We start from the raw sequence: 19,933 nt of genomic DNA, 5'->3' as shown, positions 1-19,933 counted from the left end.
GCATGAAAATACACAATTAAAATGTGGAAACCACTTCTCCCTGGCACTGTAGTGACATTTGATGCTGACAGCTGGAGTTTTGATTTCAGTTCTCCTGGACAATGAGGTGTGTGAGGATCTATACTGCCATCTATTCCGTTAGTACTCTTAAGAACCAAACAAGAACTGGTTTTTGTTAAGGTTTGCAAATATTTCTATTATACTATTTTTTCACTGAAATATAACTTTTGAAACTTCTAGAAGACAGGGTCAGGGTTGTAAAACCTTCAGGGACTTAGGAACCTAGAGAAAAATTGAACCTCTAGTGAATTTGAGGGAATACTGTTTTAATATTCAGCCATATAGCTCCAACCCTATTCTATATCATATCTAAACTTGTTTTCTAAACTCTGTTAAGGGCCATATTTGCTGTCTGGTGCCAAAGTAATTCACTGCCAAATCACATCTGCTCTCTTGTCACCAGCAGTTGTTTTTTTCACAAAATGTGTATTGAACTGAAATGAGAAAATAAAAATTAATCAATAAGCAGTTGAGTGAACAAATGAAGTTCTATTACTATGCTATTTTTCTTTGATTTAGCAACTAACTATGATTTCATATCTCACCTTGCAGTGCTCACCCAATCAATGTGTTTGTACATTGCACCCAAGAAAAGACAGTCTTTTACACAATTTGCCAAACCAATAAATTACCAGTGTAATGTATTTTGTCATTTTACTGGATTAATCTTCCAGCTATTACAGATGTCCTTAAAAATCAGGATTGTATAATATAATCCACTGTATTCAATAAAGCTATTTTCTGGAAAATATTGACTTCACCAGAGGGGTTCAAGTCAGAATTTAAAAAGACAGTCCATCAGTTTATATTATTCCTATTATTTGACTGCATTTTGTCCTAATTTCATATTAATGAAGTCTTTGAATGGAATATAAAGCAAACCTTACTGTCAAACCCATGAATATAAATCAGAATATGACATACCAGGACCTATAAGCATTCCTATTATGCATGTATGCTCATGAAGATAATTTTGGTGCTGCTGAATATGGAAATATTTAAAAGGAATTTGGAACTGTAGGGGAGGCAGTCTGCAATGGTAAAAGTGCCTGTTGGAAGTTCAGCCCCTTCTGACACTGCCAAAATGCAGCAATGGGAGGAATAGTGGAGCCCTTTCAAGTCTGAGGTACAGCTCTGCCAGTTTAGATTACCATGAGATGGGTAAAGTACATCCTGAGCTGTGAGTGAGCATCATTTAAAATGTTGTGAAATAGTTCAATGGAATGTTTAATGAATATGCAAATGTCAGCTAGGAAGAGCACTCATTTTTTAATTGGCTGATTTGGGTGCAAGAATAAATTACTGAAAATAGAGTCAGGAGTAAGCCATCTGTAAATTCACCTCGAGAGAGGAGGAGCTGAAAATGTTCTGTTCACTATCTCATTGCAGGACATGGTGCCCAGGGCTTCTTGCCTGAGGCCAAATCTATTTCTTCATCTATAAGAAACTTCTGTGTCCTAGCTGTGTATGGAAAATGGTTTGGCTCCTGCATCCTTCCACAGACAACATTTCGTGCGTTCAGAGCTCTCCCAGGAGTGAAGCTGCAAGATGTGTGATCAGGGGAGAAGGGAGTGGGAGGGCTCAACAAAAGCACAGCTTATGTGCCGCTGGTAGGACGATTTCAGGCTTGGCTGGGTTTGATTGAAAGAGGTTTCTAAGGAGAGAGGGACGGTCCTTCAGCCACACCCCGGAGGAGGAGGAGGCAGTGAATAATGCCAGCAAACCCATGCTGGGTTAGACCACAGCAGCCCAGCACAAGCTGCAAGCCTGTGCACACTCAGGAAAGCCATCTACAGGTGCCAGGACACTGAACCCCAGCGTTAACTGAACCCCAGACAGGTTTGGCAAATTAAACCCTTCAGTGGCTTTTGTGCCGTGGGGATTTTCTCTTTCCGTGTCTGATGCCTGAGAGCACCTTGGGGCTGTTGATGGAGGCAGAATTACTGAGTTCCTCCACTCCAAACTTCTGAGAAATTAAGAGAATGCAAGATATCTGATTCCTCTGATAATATATGGTCTTCCTACAAGCAAAATTACCTTTTTTTTTTTTTAATGAGGGCAGGGGTAGGTTTCCTCTGTACGTGTAACACAACAGGCTCATATTGATGCTTCACTGGGAAATTTGAAACAGATCCTGTTGAGGAGAGTGGTTTAATTATCTTCATGTCATTACATCAGAATCATAAATGAAGCCAAATCTGAAAATAGCAAAGTAATATTGTTCAGATGTGGAACAATCAGGTATAAACTGAAGATGAGTTTTCAAATGGCTTGTAAACTAGATTACCTGAAAGTAAAGTCTGTGTGGGAATCATCATTGGGTTTTAATAAAATGGCCTGAACCTGAGGGTTTAGGGTTTATCATTTCACTTGTTAATTGCTTTTCACACCAAGTGGTTCATGTTTAGCTGGAGTAAACTGCACATTAAAACTGATGGAGAGCAATTAGGTAACTAAGTACCACTTTGCAATTCTTCAATTCACACCAGAAATAACTGAGCCCTCTAACTCAACAGGTGTATTTTCCTCCTTCTCTCCTTTCTTGACATGTTTTATTTTCCTCAAATCCCAGATATAAATAGTGAAGAGTAAACATAACAACAGGGATTTCTAAGCAGTCTGATACCAGGTAAAAGCTGTAATTGGTATTAGGTATGCTCCAGCTGCTGAGGAAAAAGTGGATTATTACCATGAATAAACAGCAACCAAACTCCAACACAATAGCCCAGTGTTAATGGAATAAGCAGAAATTTAGCTTGTCACAGTCATATTTATTGTACTCTTGATTTCCATATACCATAATAGTAAGCCCAGCTGTCTTCTGGAGAACTAAGAAAAGCAGAACCACTTATCAAAGCTGAAACATAAAACTTTGAACTGACTTTGTGTGATGAAATAATACTGGCAATAAGAATTTATGAAGAAGCTATGAAATAATGTTCCATCAAATTATTAAAATGTATTGTTTGTATGGGATGGAAGCTGTGAGAAGAGGGATATATAGTATAATTAGAAAAAACAGTGGAGCATAACATAATAGTCCAGTGACAAATCTGTAGGCTGGGAAGAGCACACCAGAGCAATATTTGGATTATGGTGCAGTAACAGCAATAGGATCTCTGCAACACAATTGCCTGTTCTCAGGAAACAAGGTTGAGAAAATTAATTTGCTCAAATGCAGAGTTAATAAAATACCTGAAGCCTCTGGTGAAGTTTTCCCAGTTAATTCTTCAGAGAGTAACAGAATGAAGAGAACCGTTCAGACAATGAGCATGAAGTTAAAATTAAACTAAAATGAGTAAGATAATAGTAGAGATTTTAAACAGCTTGTGAATGACTGGATTAGATAATAGGAAAAAATTCTTTACCGTGAGGGTGGTGAGACACTGACACAGGTTGTCTAGAGACATTGTGGATGCCCCATCCCTGGAAATTTAAATTCAGGTTGGATGGGGCTTGGAGCAACCTGGGCCAGTAAAAGATGTCCCTGCTCATGGCAGGGGGGGGTGGAACAAGATGATCTGAGGTACCTTCCAACCCAGGCCATTCTATGAATTTTAAAAATAGAGTTTTTAACTGTTAATTTTGCCTTCTCTACCATCCTCCAGCAGTTCAGCTATGAGGTTTCATCAGCTTCAACCAGCACAGGCAGCTGTGTGCAACTGAGAGTATCCATGTGATGCTGCACAAGGAGCTGCTTGGCTCTAATTATGTTTAATTTTAGAAAATTAGATTCCAATTATAAATTTTCATCTGGCTGATGCTTGACTTGTAAATGTAAGTTCAGTCTTTAAATAATTCTAACTAATACCTTCTGTGAAAGCACTGGATTTTAACACAATGTAGGGAATATACTGGACTCCAGTGCCTTCCCAAACTCTTCAGGTATTTCAAAATACAGTTTAAGTAACTGCATTTACTTTTTAAGTGAAATCTACTAAACTAAGCATATTAAAACTTTGCTAAAGTTTGTGATAAACTTTAGAAAAACAGCATAGATGTTCATGGTGGGGGACATTCTGTCCAGGTATATTGATGACTAAGTAGGTATCTCACCTCTTTTCAGACCTGAAAGGAGTCATTCCAATATTTTTTCCTCTTGCAAGTCAATGGAGAGAACTGAAAAGCTCAAAATTAATTATTTCTTTCCTACTGTGTAAGTGCTAAGTTAGGAAGGGCACAACATCCTGAGAAGCAGAGAAATATAATTTAATGATGGTTCTTTGAAGGGAAATTTCTTAATGAGGAAGTGAGCACAGAAACTGAGCTGCTGCTCGAAGGGTGAATGAAATGCTGGATTTCATTTTTATTGTAGATCATCTGTATTCATGACTGTCCCAAACTAGGTGCTGACTTCAACTTTTTCTAATCTCATCACGGTGAGATGAGAAAATAATCCTAACCAGCTATAACTTCTTTTCTAAGTCAGCAGTCAGTTGTTGGAAAAGCCCCTGTCACTCAATTTCTTCAGAGCAGTTAATAAAACTATAGATTTTTCCTTTCTCAGACAGTAGAGATGATCAGAAAGAGACTAAAAAAGAGAAAATGCCCTCAGCAAAATGGGGCTGGAGAAATTCTATTCCCAGTTGCTGACAAACTACACATTAAATCTGTCATTTCATTCCAAAACCCTCCAGTCAAAGTGTTTTTCACTACTTTACTTGAAAGCTGTTAATTTAATAAAAAAAGCCTAAATGGACAAGACACGTGGAATAATATAAAATTCATGCTGATTTTTAAATGAGGTTCCATTAATTTTATAGTTTTGTGTGAATTACTGGATTTTATCTTGTTTTGAGTTTTGTGGTGTTTTTTTCCCCTCCAAGATGATCTTTCCTTTTGCAAGCAACCAAACCTAGGATGCTCTGCATGGCCTTGGCTGCTGTGCCAGCTTTTAGCATTGAGTTAGCTCAGTGCAGAACCTGACTTCCCCAGTGCTGGAGCTCCTAACAATTCTCCTCTTGCAGACCTCATCCTGCAGGTTCTGGGGGCAATCCAGGCTGAACTGCCCAACAGGGATACACCTCACAGCAGCAGGAAACTCCATGGAATCTCAATGTTGGATGATGCCTGTGTGGAAAAGGAGGAGAAGCTGCTGGCAAAGCAGGTAGCCACACTTCCATGTCGTTGTTCTGGTTCTGCAGCCACTAAGCACCTACTGGGACTAAGTCCTTCACAAGTAACTTTAAAATTTATTATAGTAATAGATTTTTATATATAGTTATATTATTATATATTATAGTTAATATATTTGTTATTAGCAAGCACTCAGTCCAGGTAATTATTTCTGCTCCTCTTTCAGCGTGTAGCTGTAGATTCTGAGGCAGTGCATTCCCACAGCATCAACATGGGCAGATAAAGATGATTACAGGCATCTCTCCCTTCATGCTGAACTGCCCGTTTCATCTCTGTTTTGTTAAATACAGCCTTTGATTACTGAAAAAAGTAATTATCAAACATGTCACAGGCATGCTAAAAATAATTTTTCCAGCACACAGTAGCTGGGTAGGTAGGTTAATTTGCCTAGGCAAGATCTCTCCTGCTTTTTATCTTGAGCTCTCATTTGAAATGCATGTTTTCATCACTTCCATTGTAGATTTCACCTGAAGAATTATGTCACTGTTGCAATTATAATAAAGTTAGAGATAAAGCTTTGTACATCTTTAATTAGCTCTCCTTCCAAATTCAGGTGGTTGAAAAGCAGGAGGAATGTCTGAATGGGCTGTGGTGTGACTTTGGCTGAACAGTGTCAGTGCTGTGGGAGCAACAGAGGTTTCACACTTCTGAGAGCAGCAGCTCATCTGATCTCACACATCCCTAACAATTCTCACACCCTGCAAGACCCAGATCAAGCACAGCATTTGCTTCCCTCTTCTCCAGCACAAACCCTCTCAGCTTGGCAGGGCAGCCCAAACACACCAAGCAGGGAAATGTCATAAGCCCATTAAGTTCCTAACATGATGCCTGGCATGTTCCACTACAATTCTTGTCAAAAGTATCTGTGATGCAAGGATATAATGCTGCTAACTCAGTTGAGAGACCAGGACAAAACATGACTGTGCTGGGCTGCAAAAGTGGAATCACAAAGAATTTTTCTTAGTGGTTTTGTTTCACAAAGAGGTTAAAAATATGTATTTGCTCTACTCGATTGCCTAGGAAATTGTCCAATCCCATGTTAAAAACTATGCAGAAATGTAAGAGTTATAATTATAAACCCCTCAATAGTTAGAATCATGAAAATGAGGTGACTGATGCTTTATTAGGTTGAGCAGGTAGAATGGTCATTCTGAGTCATTTGGCTGATTAAAAAAGCGTCCAAGGAAGAATAAACCTCAGTTCAAAATATTCAAACATTTTCATACAGTTACCTGGCAGGGACCCAGCGACACTACACCCTGGATGGTTAAGCAGTACATTTTTATGCATATGTGAATGAACAACATCTAATTCTCAGTTGCTGGTGAAATATTTATTCTTCCTTTAAAACCAGACAGGGCAGTAGCAGTCGTGAAGCAGATGCTGTCAAATTCAGAGCTGTTCAAATGGCAATTGCCATACATGCTACATGAGAAATAACTGACAAACTTTCATATCAACAAAAAGAAATCAGCCCCAATACTCACTTCCTCGGTTCTGGCAGTGGAAGGGTGTGGGAACAAACCAGTGAGCTCTTGGAGGAAAGTGAGGGTGAAGATTCTCACTCTCAGAGCCTGAGAGTCAGTTTGAAAAACAACATAAGCAAGGCTGGTAACTGATGCAGAAGCCCAAAGAGATGGCAGAGAGATGATTTGTCTTGTTACTGGGAGGATTCACCTGTGGGACTGGGTGAAATTTGAATTTCCTACTGAAATTTGGCTGGTTCCCACCACCTGTTAGGAAAACACTGGCCACCTCAACCAGAACAGTGAATGCTACAAGTCACAGCTGTTCCTTTTGGATGCAAAACATCATTTGTTTCACCTGCAGAAACAAAGGGCAAGCTCTACCTGAGCCTACAAGTTTTCATCTCTACCCAAGGCTCAAATTCCCATTGCTGCAGTACAACTCCTGACCTGCCCCAGGGTGGATTTGCTCTCAGATCACAGCATTGCACTGTGCTTTGCAGAAGATGTTGATATCTCCTTGTCTGAAGTTACTCATGGTATCAATAGGTAATTTCTTAGGCTGAGTATTTTTGTGGGAGGAAATGAAACTGATACTCCTTGCCTATTTGGTCTGTCTATGAAAAATGGAAAAAAGGTTAAGGTGTTAATTTATACCTAAACCCACTAGAAGCTGCCTACTCCTACTGCTGTAACTGAACATGGCACTTCAGTCTACACATGCAAAATGGGGATGAAAACAGATTTTTCTTAGCCAATCACTGGCTTTGCCACTTCCCCTTTCATTGATCTAAAATGGTGCTCATTTATAAACATTCATGTTGCTGAATCTATGTCCTTGCTCTGGTGAGAGAGCAGAATGATTTAGCATATTTTCTTCAGCTGCATTACTAATTTATACCTACACTGGGCAAAAGGTGGCTACAGGAATAGCATCCTTTTAGGACCAATTTTTAAAGATGCAAAAGAGGAGTTTGAACTTATCCTTAAAAAAGGCCTCTGTTGCAGAACAGGTGTGCAAACCATCTCAAAAAAATACGCATAAAAGAAAATGATTACTTCTTTACATAAGTACATTTAAGAAGGAAAAATTTTGATACTTACATAAGGATCCAAAAATTCTTCCACAGGAATTAAGTTGGAGAAGACAAACATTTTTCATTGTACCATAACCCTGTTTAGTCTAATTTGTGTTCACTGCTGTGTGTTATCCAAGATTTTGCCGTACCCAGCTATTTATAATCATTACAAATATTCCACAATAAGGCTTTTTCCATAGAAGAGATTTATAGTATTTATATGCTAATTGAGAAAACGGAACATAAATTTGAATAATAATGAAATTAAATAGCATTTCCATTATTAAACTATCAGCTGTGGGCAGCAATTCACTTTTTACTTGCCACTTGCCAGGTTTTCCTTGGGAAATATTAACTTGGTAATAGAAGGACTTTATTACTACAATAAATATATTAAGTAATATCTATTAAATCAATAACTTAAAAGATAATTTAAACTCTGATTCTAGATATGTGAAAATTATTCCAAGAAACAGATGCAGGGTTTTGCTTTACACTGAATTTGCTTAAATTATGTTACAAAATACTTTTAGAGAGCCCAGTAAAGTCAGGTTTCGAGGCCTCTGTGGAGATGAGTTTGATTCACATAATCATTAAAGTGTTTAGATTTTCAGAGCAGGGCTTTTTAAGGATGCCAGTTTAAGAAACTGGATTCTGCAACCTGTTATTGCACAGAGCACTGAAATGGAACCAGGAGAGACTGAAGCGTGAACAGGCAGGCAGCTGGAGGTGACCTTCAGGAAACTGGAAAGGACTGAATCACCAGGCAGGGATCCTTGCTCAGTGCATTTCTCTAGGCTGTCTCAGGCACATTTTCAACAGACTGCTGAACAGCATCACCCCAGAAAAAATATAGCAGAGACACACATGATTACATGGTTAATAATCATATTTTATAAGTAATCACATGCCTGTGACAGCACCATGGACATGGCTGGCTCTTTCCACCCTGTTGCAGAAAACTGACCTATTTATTTCTTAAAGGGAAATAGGAGATGCAAACACTCCAGTCGAATGCAAAGTCACTTTCTAAGATGAGGGAAAGAGCAGAGACATTATGTAATGACATTATTTTCTGTTTGTTCTACTTTTCTATGGTGCCATCTGACAGTAGGGGTTGTCTGACAACATTTGAGCAAAGCAGAACTCCAGAAACTGAAATGCAGGAATTCTGAGGTGCAGACTAATTTGTCTGTGGATGTTACACTGGGTAACAAAGCATATCCTCTCAGATATCTACTATAGCACCTAGATTTCATCACTTCACTAAGACCTGACACAAATTCTCAACGGAGCAATCACTTCTCTCATTGTACACTCAATTTTTCTTTACTTAGGATTCTCACATGCAAGTGGGATACTTTACAGGGCCATAAAAGTATGGAGATGTATTTGAGCTGAAAAATATTGTTACACTATTTTAAGTATTCCTTTGTGTCATAAACCAGGAATACTGTTAGCATAAATATTTCTCCCATTTAAAACATGTTTGACTTATGAGAAACTTTATCACCTGGCAGATTTTACAAACCATTTTAGGAGAAAGTGGGAAGATAATTACAAAAGTTGCAGGACTGAGATCTTCAGGAGGCTATTATTTCAGTGATCAATCAAATGGGACCTCAGCCATTGCCATGGCAGAAATTATACCAATTGCAGAAAGAGAAAATAGTAATTTTTCCCTGGTTTGGGTCCATCCTAACATATGTTGCTAGAAATGCCTTTTTCACCAATGAAGTTTTGACATTTCTTTCCCCCCCACCATTATCTCTATATAAAAGTAGAGCACTGAGCCCACACCCAGTGTGAGTGGTGCATATAAACCTGCTGGCCATGATTCCTTCCAGAGGTGGAAGGAATACATTCTCCCCTTTGTTTTAGCACAAATGCAGTGAGAAGATGAGAATTTGCACATAAATTGCAAGTGAATCAGAAAAGAGAAATCAGGATCCCTCTTAGCACAAATACAGCCATGATGAACTAGTTCTTACAACACTGTTCACATGTTCATTTTGTGTCACTGACCTCTATTCACAGTCACCTTCCTGTGGTGTGACACACAAACAGGAAATATGTATGAAAAGCTTGTCTGATGCCTTAATGATTCCAGTTTGAAACCCTGATAGCTGCTAAGCCATCCATAATGTGCTATCATTGAGGAAATCAGACAACAAATTTCTCTCCCTCATGCAGCAGAGATAAACTTGTTTAACTAGGAAACTAGACCCCAAAGAACTACCAGTATGCATTTTGGAAGGATTGCTGTGGCACTGTATTACTACACAGGGTGATTTTCTGAACAGTAAGCCTAATTCTAGAATATTCTTCAAATGCATGAAAACATGCAAACAAATATGTTTGAATTTCTCCTCTGAAAGGATAGCAGTGCAGCAGGCTGATTTTGATGGAACATTGGCTCGTGTGTGAATATGAGGGAAAGAGATGCAAAAGCACTAAATTGCCAATCCAAAACTGGTACATGAGAGACTCAGCCATTCACAAGCATCAGGTTTCTTCTTTTCTCCTTGAAAAGCTGCACAGGGCGCTCTTTCCACATTAGCACAGCTATTTTGTTTCCATGACATTGCAAAATCTTTCTCATTTTCAACTGTAGAAACAGAAGCAAGGAACTGTACTTGCCATATGTTTGCAGATTTTTGCATAACAAGTGCTTTCTGCATTATTCCAGCTGTTACTGAAGATTAGTCATTGTTAAACCTGATGGACAGTTAGGGAAATTTCCCTTCATCTAATGCAATGAAGATGGGCAGAAATTCAGAATCTCAGCTGCTTTTCTGACTAAGGGCTCACAAAGCAGTTAAGGAATCAAGTTACCATTAAATCCAATAAACTACAAACTTGGAAAACAAATTTTCTTCTGGTGAAAGACATTTGTAGTCATGGTGCCAACAGCACCATCTTAATCAGTCATTTAGTTACTGTGACTCTCAGCTCCATGGGATGGCTACTGCAGTAGGAAGTCTCAAGGCCTTAAGCAATGTACAGACACAAAAAGCAGTGTGACCAGTTACAGCTCAGTGATGCCAGTTTGCTTTGTGAGCAGCAGGACTACTCAAGTTTGCTGCATCTCCAAAACGGAGAGCTTTAACTGAAGCTTTGTTAAAGAACTCAGTCCCTGGCGGCTTCTCCGATGCCCAGTCAGGTGCAAACCCACCCTGTGGTGTTCCCCTTGACAAGGACACTTCATGGAGATCCTTTCTCCAGACACTGTCTACTAGGAAGAAACTTGTTTGACCATAATTTTTACTGTTGCCTCAGAGAAGTTTGACAGGAATTAGCCAACAGGGAGAGAAACAGATTGGTAGAGATAATTTGAAAATAGTGCCAAACTTATCAATAACTGGAAATCCATAGAATAACATATATATATATATAATGTTAATTAGATAACATATGCTCTTGGTTTTAGCATAATCCTCTTTCATCACTATCCATTGCAATATTGTCAAACAGTTTATACAGTCTGTATAGTCTTAAAGTAGCACAATTTGTGTTATCAGCAGGGAAAAAGCTTTTTGGAAGTTTTCACAGACCCTTAACAGATTCCCTTTTGACCTTGACACTGCAGTCTATGCCTCCATTCTAAACTTGGCTCTTGCCAGTTTTGAATTATACTTCCAACTGCATTAAGTAAAACCTCAAATGTGTTATCTATCAAGTGAGTGTGCTTCAGTGCATCCAGATGTACCAGATCTTCCACCTCTGCCTGCCACAAGGGAAGAGCTCCCAGACAGCAAGGCTGCCCAAAGGAAGGGCAGGGTAGAAGCCCAGAGAACAAAATGCCCTTTGGAAGGATTGTGGTTTCCCAACAGATCCTTGTGTCCATGACACTGTGTCTCCCTGCAGGACCTACCTGGTAGTACACATCCAAGGACAGCTGGAAATCACATTAAACATTTCTGCATGCAAGCAATGGCAGTGGAGCAGATTCACTGCGAGGTCCCAGCAGGAAAACTTCCTCCAGTGCAGGCTGTAGGAGGAAACACCTGGAAGCTGCCTGCAGTGGCACAGTCCAGCCCTCCCCTGCTCACTAATGCCCAGGCAGGATAGCTTCAAGTACAGCAGGGGTTATTATTTACCGGCAGGCAGACTCATCTCTGTCAAATACTACAGCAGGAATTGGAAACAAAAGGTGTCAAAGGCACAAAGGGATTTGGTACAAACCCTGCAGCTATTTCTGCCTTTCAGTCTCTTCCCAGGCTGCACTAGGGAAACATGGTAAACCAGAAAGCCAAGAGAATGGAAGAGATGAGTTTAATATATTGCTTACAGGGCATTTGGTGAACTAATAGGAAAATTCTCTCTCTCCCAAAACATTAGTTGTTATTTTTACCTGATAATGTGTCTATTAATATCCTGTCCCTGACTTAGGTTCTCTGTCCTTTGGATTTTTTAAAGACCATAATCAATACTTGGCAGCATTTTAAAATAAAGCATACAGTTTACAAAATAAAACCTTTAGTGATCTCTGCAATGGCTTCTGAACTTCTTTTTAAAGCATGTCTTACTTAATGCATTTTAAAAAAGCTGCTTCTATCTAGATTGCCCTTGTAAATGAAAAGTAAGACCAGCAACAAACTCCACAAATCTGTTTCTGAGCTACTGCAAACAAATGCTAGAATTGCATAAAGACTAACTCAATATTTTCACCCCCCTACTTGCTTCTCAAATGGGAGGAAACAAAAGATTTCCAAGTCCCACAAATGCAGCTGGAGGCAGGCATATGGGACACAGCTCTGTAGTAAAATGGATGGAAGATAAAAATTCTTCATTACAAATTTAGATGCTTCTGTCAATTAAAATCCCAGCTCACAGTGTAGGTTCACAGCAGCTCATCGGGGCACACTTGGGTGAATCCCACCCACCCTGATGGAAACATTTGTTACACTCAGAGCTGCTTGTGAGCAGTTACTGACCCCGGAGGTGGTGGCACTTGTCAGGATGTCATTCCATCAGCCACCACCCACCAAGGAGCACCAGCTCAGGGAAACAGATTCTGCAAGCTGGAGTAACACTGCTTCTTCCTAGAGCAAGAGCAGCATCTCAGCTGCAGCAGGAGAGCCTCAGGACAGCAAGTAAGACAGCTCTGAATGATTTTACTGCAGCTCTGCTAAAAGTCCTTTTCAGACTTCCTTCAGCCTTCTGAAGAGTGGTTAAATAGGCACTCACTGCCTGGGGTTTAACTGTTTAATATCCACTGTAGAGACCACTTCACTCAGATTGTTAGGTAGGGACACAACCACTGCAATGGAAAGGTTTTCATGAAGCTGAGGAGGAAGGAGTTGGCAGTCAAACCCTGGCAGGTGACCTGGAAGCATCCAAGGGCAATTTGTCCTTTCCTTTGCATATAACTGGATTGCTGTACTCTGTTCTCACTTTCAGTGTTTTTCCTGAGGATATTGCACATGCATGCTGACACAAGCGAGTGTGGATGCAGTTTTACTGAGCCCAGGATCCCAGTTCCTCACTCCTGCAAGTCACCTCAACTCCCATGAGCTTATCAAGATCAGAACTTGCAGTGCATCTGTGGGTGTCAGGAACCCAGGTGGATGAAGTCTGGATGTCTGGATGCTGGCACTGCTCAATCCCTCCCAGCTACACAGTCATCCCTAAATGCCTGCAGGGCCATGGTTAAAGATGGCAAATGGGCACATGGAAGCTCAGCAATCTCTGAAAGGAGAGTAACATTTGCACCACTTGGAATATTTTCTGTGGTTTTTCTCTATTAAAAAGCCTGTGTAGTCCCAGTTGAGAAGATGAACAGATGTGGAGACTTGGAGAACAAGAGATCAAGACTCCAGCTCTGTGCCATGCTGCCAGGAGGATTTTATGATTTAGGGTTGTACTCAGGCTACTCAACACAAAGCCTCTCCTGGATGCTGTGATTTCATTTGTGATGCCCCTAAAGAGCCAGAACTCTACAGACTCAAGCACAGACCATCTCAATCACTGTCAGAACACCAGAGTTCTGAGGTCTGAGTTCTGAGGCAGGCACTGTGTATGGTCTTTAAGGCTGCCCATGTTGTAGAGAAAAAGTTTGCTATAAAAGTTAACTTGCCATCTGAACATCTGCAGCATCTTCCTCCCTTTTGTACTACAACAAACTCAAACAGAGCATCCACATTGAAGGCCAAGGGCACTCAGGAACCTGATTTACAAATTCTATGCAATGTGAGGTCTAACACTGAAAACATTGTGCATTCAGAAACCAGGAAATAGCAATAAATCCAAAAATAGAGTTTACCCAACAAAAAAAAAAACCAAAAAAAAAAAAACCAAAAAACAAAAACAAAACCAAAAAAAAACCCCCAAAAACCCAAAACAAAACAACCAACTAAAAACTCTTGCCTTTATCAGGACTGGAATTTTGTCTTGGTTTGAAAGACAGGTGTCTGCTAGGAAGGCAGGAATGGAATGGAAAATGTAAACCCCCTCCCTCTGAATTATTATAATTTTGAAATTAGGGGGCTCTCAGGCAAAGACATGAGGATAGGAATAGCAGTTCTTTACAGGTACGTATAGCAAGGCAAACAAACACCAGCAGCTCTGGCACTGGCACAAACCAGGCCTCTTCCCCTTCGGTGCAGTTCCGGGCACGGCCGGCAGGGGCGCTGGGGTTCCCCGCATCCCTTTCCTCCCCGGGTGAAATTCAAGCGTTCAGACCGATGCCCCACACATCCATTTCCTGAAATAGGGCCGATAAAATACAGAGAAATAGATCCAAGCTTCTAGTGCAGCTTGGCCAGGTTCTGCTTCAGATTCTTCAACCACTGTCACCAAGACCTCAACCTGCCTTTTCTTAGTTCAATTTTCTCCAGTGGTATTAAAGACATTTACTTCCATAGAGTGTTTTATGCTGAATTTAGCTAAAAAGAATCCAGCTATGACAGCTTTGAGATATCTGTGGCTACAACAGTTTAATTCCTCAATAACCTCTTTGACCAGTTCCATGCACTAAAACTGTCAGGTTCACTATGGAGATAAAAACAAAAGCTCTGCCAAAAATCTGACAGACTGATTATTTGCGCATTTTTAGAAATGCTTTGTCATGAGACCTCAGTTTGAAGATCTTAGACTTTGACTCTTAACCAAAGGAATCTCCTGCTGGCTTTACTTCTCAAAACAAATACAAATGCTTCCTGTTCCTAGGAACAGCTCTATTTCAATAAATACAGGTTTGCCTTAGCTAAAGTGCAGTATTACTTCCAGTTGACCATTGCCAGCTGTCTCTGCACTAAGGATATGTAGGGGATCACTACCTGTTTGGATGAAGATGCTCCTGTTTTTCCCAGTGTTTGCCCTTGTTTCCAACCATTGCTCTGCTGTACCCTGGTGCACTGTAAACCACATCACCTTACAGGTGTGTTCTCCTCACCTGTGATCTCCAGGAATCTGACAAGCTTAACACATGGCTGGTCAGAACAAAGAGATTTTAAAAGAAATATATTTTTAATATATTTTGTTTGAAAAGTGTGATAAAACCCAATTAAATGTATTTGCTTCTAGCTTCAGCAACAAAGAGATGATGTGCCATTTTTCCAAGTTTGCTGGTGAGCAGAGAGAGCAGGCATGTAGTTTCACAAAAGAAAATTTAGTCCAAATCAAACAACTCAAGTAGAAAAATAATTTATAGCTTATCCTCCTTTAATGAGGAAAGAAAAAGATGGAAACACATTTTTGGCAGCATAACAACATTAGCTGGAGAACATTAAATAATTAGTTGGCAGTGGTGAGCCTTTGATTCAACTTCTTTGCTGTGAATGAGTTTTGCATTGCAAAGCAGGTTTGTAAAATTTAACAGCATTTTCACATTATAATTTTTTTTTCTTATGTTGAGTACCTCAAAATTAGCTGGGCCACTGGAATGCTGCTGCATACTGGCAAAACAAAAAGTAGAGGCTTTCAAAAGATACAAATGGGAGTTAAGCACCCAAGTCCTGACCTTCAGGATGACTTTCAACGGGAACCAAGTATTTAACTAATATTTATGTGTGAAAAAGAAAATTTAACACTTAAATTTAAGAGATACTCACTTGCAGGTGTGTCCAGGTGCCCAGACCATGGACATGCAGCCACTCCAATCCCCTTCCCAGCTGCTTGTCATCTCTGGCTTTTACTGCACCAAGATACAACATATAAGCATATTCTGATGCTTTCCTGACAAAATAATCAGTTGATTATTAGTTAAATTATTATCTCAATGGATTTGTGTTGGAAAGCAGCATCATTGAGATGTGCACAGCACCACATCCAAGAGGAAAGTCTCTCCAACAGGGAATGGTGACAGTGGGTGGACCATGTTGGAAAGGAAACTCTTCAACCTGGCCCAGGAAGAGGCAGGCACAAATACAGCTTTATTTATGCACAGAGCAGGGGAATGGGCAGCTCCAGGAACAGTCCTTGCAGGGCAGTCAGAACTGGGTGCAGAATGGTCAAACACAACCTCCCAGTCTGAAAAGTGGAGAGCTTCACATACTCACGCAAGGAAAAGAAGGTTCTGTTCCCTTTGAGCTACAGCTCCTTCCCCTTCCCTCCTGTGAAGGTCACAGCAACCCCTATGACAAGAAAATATTCAAAGCTGAATTCACAGCTCCCCTTCAGCCTGCTTGATGCAACAAAATTTATACCTTTTTTATACTTGTTTTCTGGATCTGATTATATTTTCATTTCAGGACCATTGAAGTTTTGTGTGGTGATTTTAACAAGCCTGCTTTTCATTCTGCATTGTGGTGATAGTTCTTTCCATTTTGCAACAAGGAACCAAAAGTCTCTCCAGCAGTTCTATTAATAAAAATCCTTATAAGTAGTACAGCTGATCTGATAGCTTCACTAAGATTAAGGAAGCAAGCCAGCCTTCCAAACAAGATTTGGAAGGAAGCCTATAAATAGTCTGAATATTCATCCATTCAGCTGCTCCCCTTCTCCCTCCCTGCAAGCCCATCCCATGGTGTTGTCCTGTGCCCATACCAGACATGATGCCTTTCAAATATTTTTGGTTATTTCTCACTCTCAGACTCCTCAGCCACATCCCAGTTAATCTTCCTGCATGGGAGATGTCCTTAAGAGAGTCTGACCTAGAGGAGCATAGCAGGGAAATATGCAGAGAGCTGATGACAGTGCATTGCTTCAGACAAAAGCCAGTCCAGTTCTGAAATGTTCTGTGTTGAGAATACAAAGATTATTTCCAATGTGCCCACTTATCCCAGACCCTGAAGCAATTCCTGGTTATATCAAAATATCCCTCTGTCTTTATCTCAGAATAGGGGCAAAAAATGCAAAAGGTTTTCATTTGCAACATCTCAACTGAATAATGGCAGAGAAAAACTCTTACTGAAAGCTACAGTCACAGAAATGCTACTTATTTGGGTTTTGTATGACTTCAAATAATAAACTAACTTCACTTCATGAAGAAAATAATCTCAAAGCATGACTATAGCAATCAGATATCATGATGAAAATATTCATAAACTGTTAGACATCAAAGGATTTACCTCAGCTTCACAGGATTCCCCAATTCCCCAAACAATTAAAACAGAATTCTATTAATAAAAAGAAAAATTAATTATGATTTGGCTCATTTAAGTTTACAATTTGTGCACCTATAATATTTTTCCCCATTTGGTCTTGTCAATTTAATGGTTTCACTTATGCAAGGCTTGTGTTAGGACATGCAGTTAGTTGGGTGAAAATACCTTACATGAGGGCACAAGATAACAGCCTGAAGGACAGGAAATGCTGGCATAAATTAAGTTACACTTAGGCAGCTCTAATTTAAAGGCTCTCTGAGCCCAAAATGTATAATCCCTTTTGAATGAAACAAAGTCTCATCTGGAGGAATCCAGGAAACCACTCTAAGTACTGTCCAGAGAAGGCCTTTCCGAAATTAGCAGAAAGCTATTTCTGTCAAAGGGAAAAGTAAGAGACAGCTTCTTGTGGTTCACTAAAATACCTGTAAATCTATTTCTCTTTGGCATCAAGAGTAGTGCAAAAGAAGACAGATTTTTTTTTAAAAATAAGAATCAGTGGTTTAACTCTTTAAGGAACAGCTTTCTCCCCTACAGGAAGAGCTTTCCCCTCTCTCCCCACCCCCCCTCAAGACTCCTTCTGTTTGCATTAGCCTCAATCAGTACAGTGCAGTCACCTGTTTTATGAATGATATAGTTCCCAGCAGGAAATAATGGGAAATGGAAAACTTTCTCAGAAAAAAAAAAAGGGAGGATAACAACTCAGCTTTTTCAGCAACAGCGATGAAATTTGTAATAAAGACCAGCTGCCAGTGAATTATTTTATTATCAGACAGATCAATTGAATGCACCTCAAGTTCCACACACGTTGTTATTTATATCCCCAGCCTGTCAGTGCATGGCTAATTCCCACTGAGAGGAGAACATGATTTACTGGTGGCTGTGCACAGCTGCAGAGCCAGGAATGGAAGTGTTGACTCTCCCATGACTGAACAACCCCTCCACTGAAGGACTCTGCAGGCTTGAAGGTCAGACACACACAATGCAGGAACATCAGGACAGCAGTTCCCCAAACTTGCAGGAGCAGCTGTAGGTGGGTAGCAGTGAAGGAGAGCTAAAAACCACTGGAATGTTTTTCAGGACAGCCTTACACTGTGCTGCTGGGAAGAGCAGTAGTAGGCTGGCATGATGGCATCAAATGAGAAGGATTTCAGGACACAGAGGGATGCAAGCAAAAATATTACAAGCAAAAATATATCAATGGTGTCATAATTTCATGTGGGAAAGGAAATTTAGTGTCTATAGAGCCACAGAAAAACTTTGTACAGAGTGTGTGAGTCAGTGCTGCAAACCAGCAATTGAGATCCAAGATACAGCAAAAACAATCCAAGAGAGTCAGTCTGAACTAATTGCTGGGGTGCACAGAAGCTGGGCCAGCTGTGCTATTTGCTAACTGTAAGACACAATAGCTGGCTGATTATTCAGCTTGTTTGTACAAATATGATGAACTGTTTTAAAATAAAAATAAGACAGCATTTTTACCACGCAAATCCAAGAACAAGGCAACCCAGGGCACTTTTCCATATGCAAGATGCTACTCAAAAGCAAAAGCAAGCCAGCAGGAAAAGGGAAATCAAGGAAACTCTCTCCAATACAAAGTTCCTATGACAAGTGACTCTTTAGAGGGCTGTTGGCACTTATTGTCACTGGTGATATCAATTTCCATGGACTCTTGCTAGGACAGTAAATTAGAGCAGTTTCAACACAAGAAAGCCAGGTTTTCAGGCAACCTCCCAGTGGAACAAGTAACCTAATTAGTTTAAAGATGAAGCCTGGTAGAGTTATGAATGGTATAGGCCACAAGCTCCCACAAGGACCTGGATTTAACCACACAAGAATCCCTGTTTGGTCTTGCATTGCTAAGTGAGAGGGGACTAATTTCTAATGTGCCTCTAGGTGGTTATGTGCTTTGGTTGCTACTCTAGTCTTGCACAGAAATCACAGAACAGTAACAATACAGGTTTACACCAGGCTGGCTCAGTGGCAAGGCCCTTCTGGGGAGCTGGAAAAAATTACTTATCTTTTCAATGGTCTTTAAGCTCCTACTGTGCAGGCCTCTGTAGGCACTTTTAAGCCATAAACCACCTGCAAATCACAGTTGCTCAGTAGTAATACTAAATCTGCACATTAAGGTCCCATTTCTGCAAATTTTATAAATCCTTGGGAGATGCATTATGATCTATCTAAACAGCAGTGGTACAGCACAACAAGGTATTAGATACCCTTATATCATAAACAACTTACTGACTTATTAGAATTGACCACGTTTATCAAGCACAATAATTATCCTTAATATCAACCTGTACAGAAAATGCCATCAATGAAACTTTACTAGAAGTGTGACCTACTAAAGACTCTCTCTTTCAAGCTATACCCACTTCCAAATGTTTATCAGTCATGTGAAGAAAAGCACTAGCGTCTCTATACACTGATATATTCATGCTTTTTCCAGGCTATTCAAGACCTCGGTCATAGCTTTGTTGTTTTTTTGTTAGAATTCCCACTCTGAATAATGTTTTTATATTGACTAGCCATATAAAACAACACCTCTTTCTAGTGTCTTATGCCCTCATCTCTGGAGGGCAGTGACATTTCAGACAGAGCTCTGCAAATGGACTCTGTAGGAAGCACAACAGATAGTTCACTT

Source organism: Camarhynchus parvulus, chromosome 9 (genome assembly GCF_901933205.1).
Source record: "Camarhynchus parvulus chromosome 9, STF_HiC, whole genome shotgun sequence".
In the NCBI taxonomy this organism is placed as follows: domain Eukaryota; kingdom Metazoa; phylum Chordata; class Aves; order Passeriformes; family Thraupidae; genus Camarhynchus; species Camarhynchus parvulus.
This window is presented reverse-complemented; position numbering follows the sequence as displayed.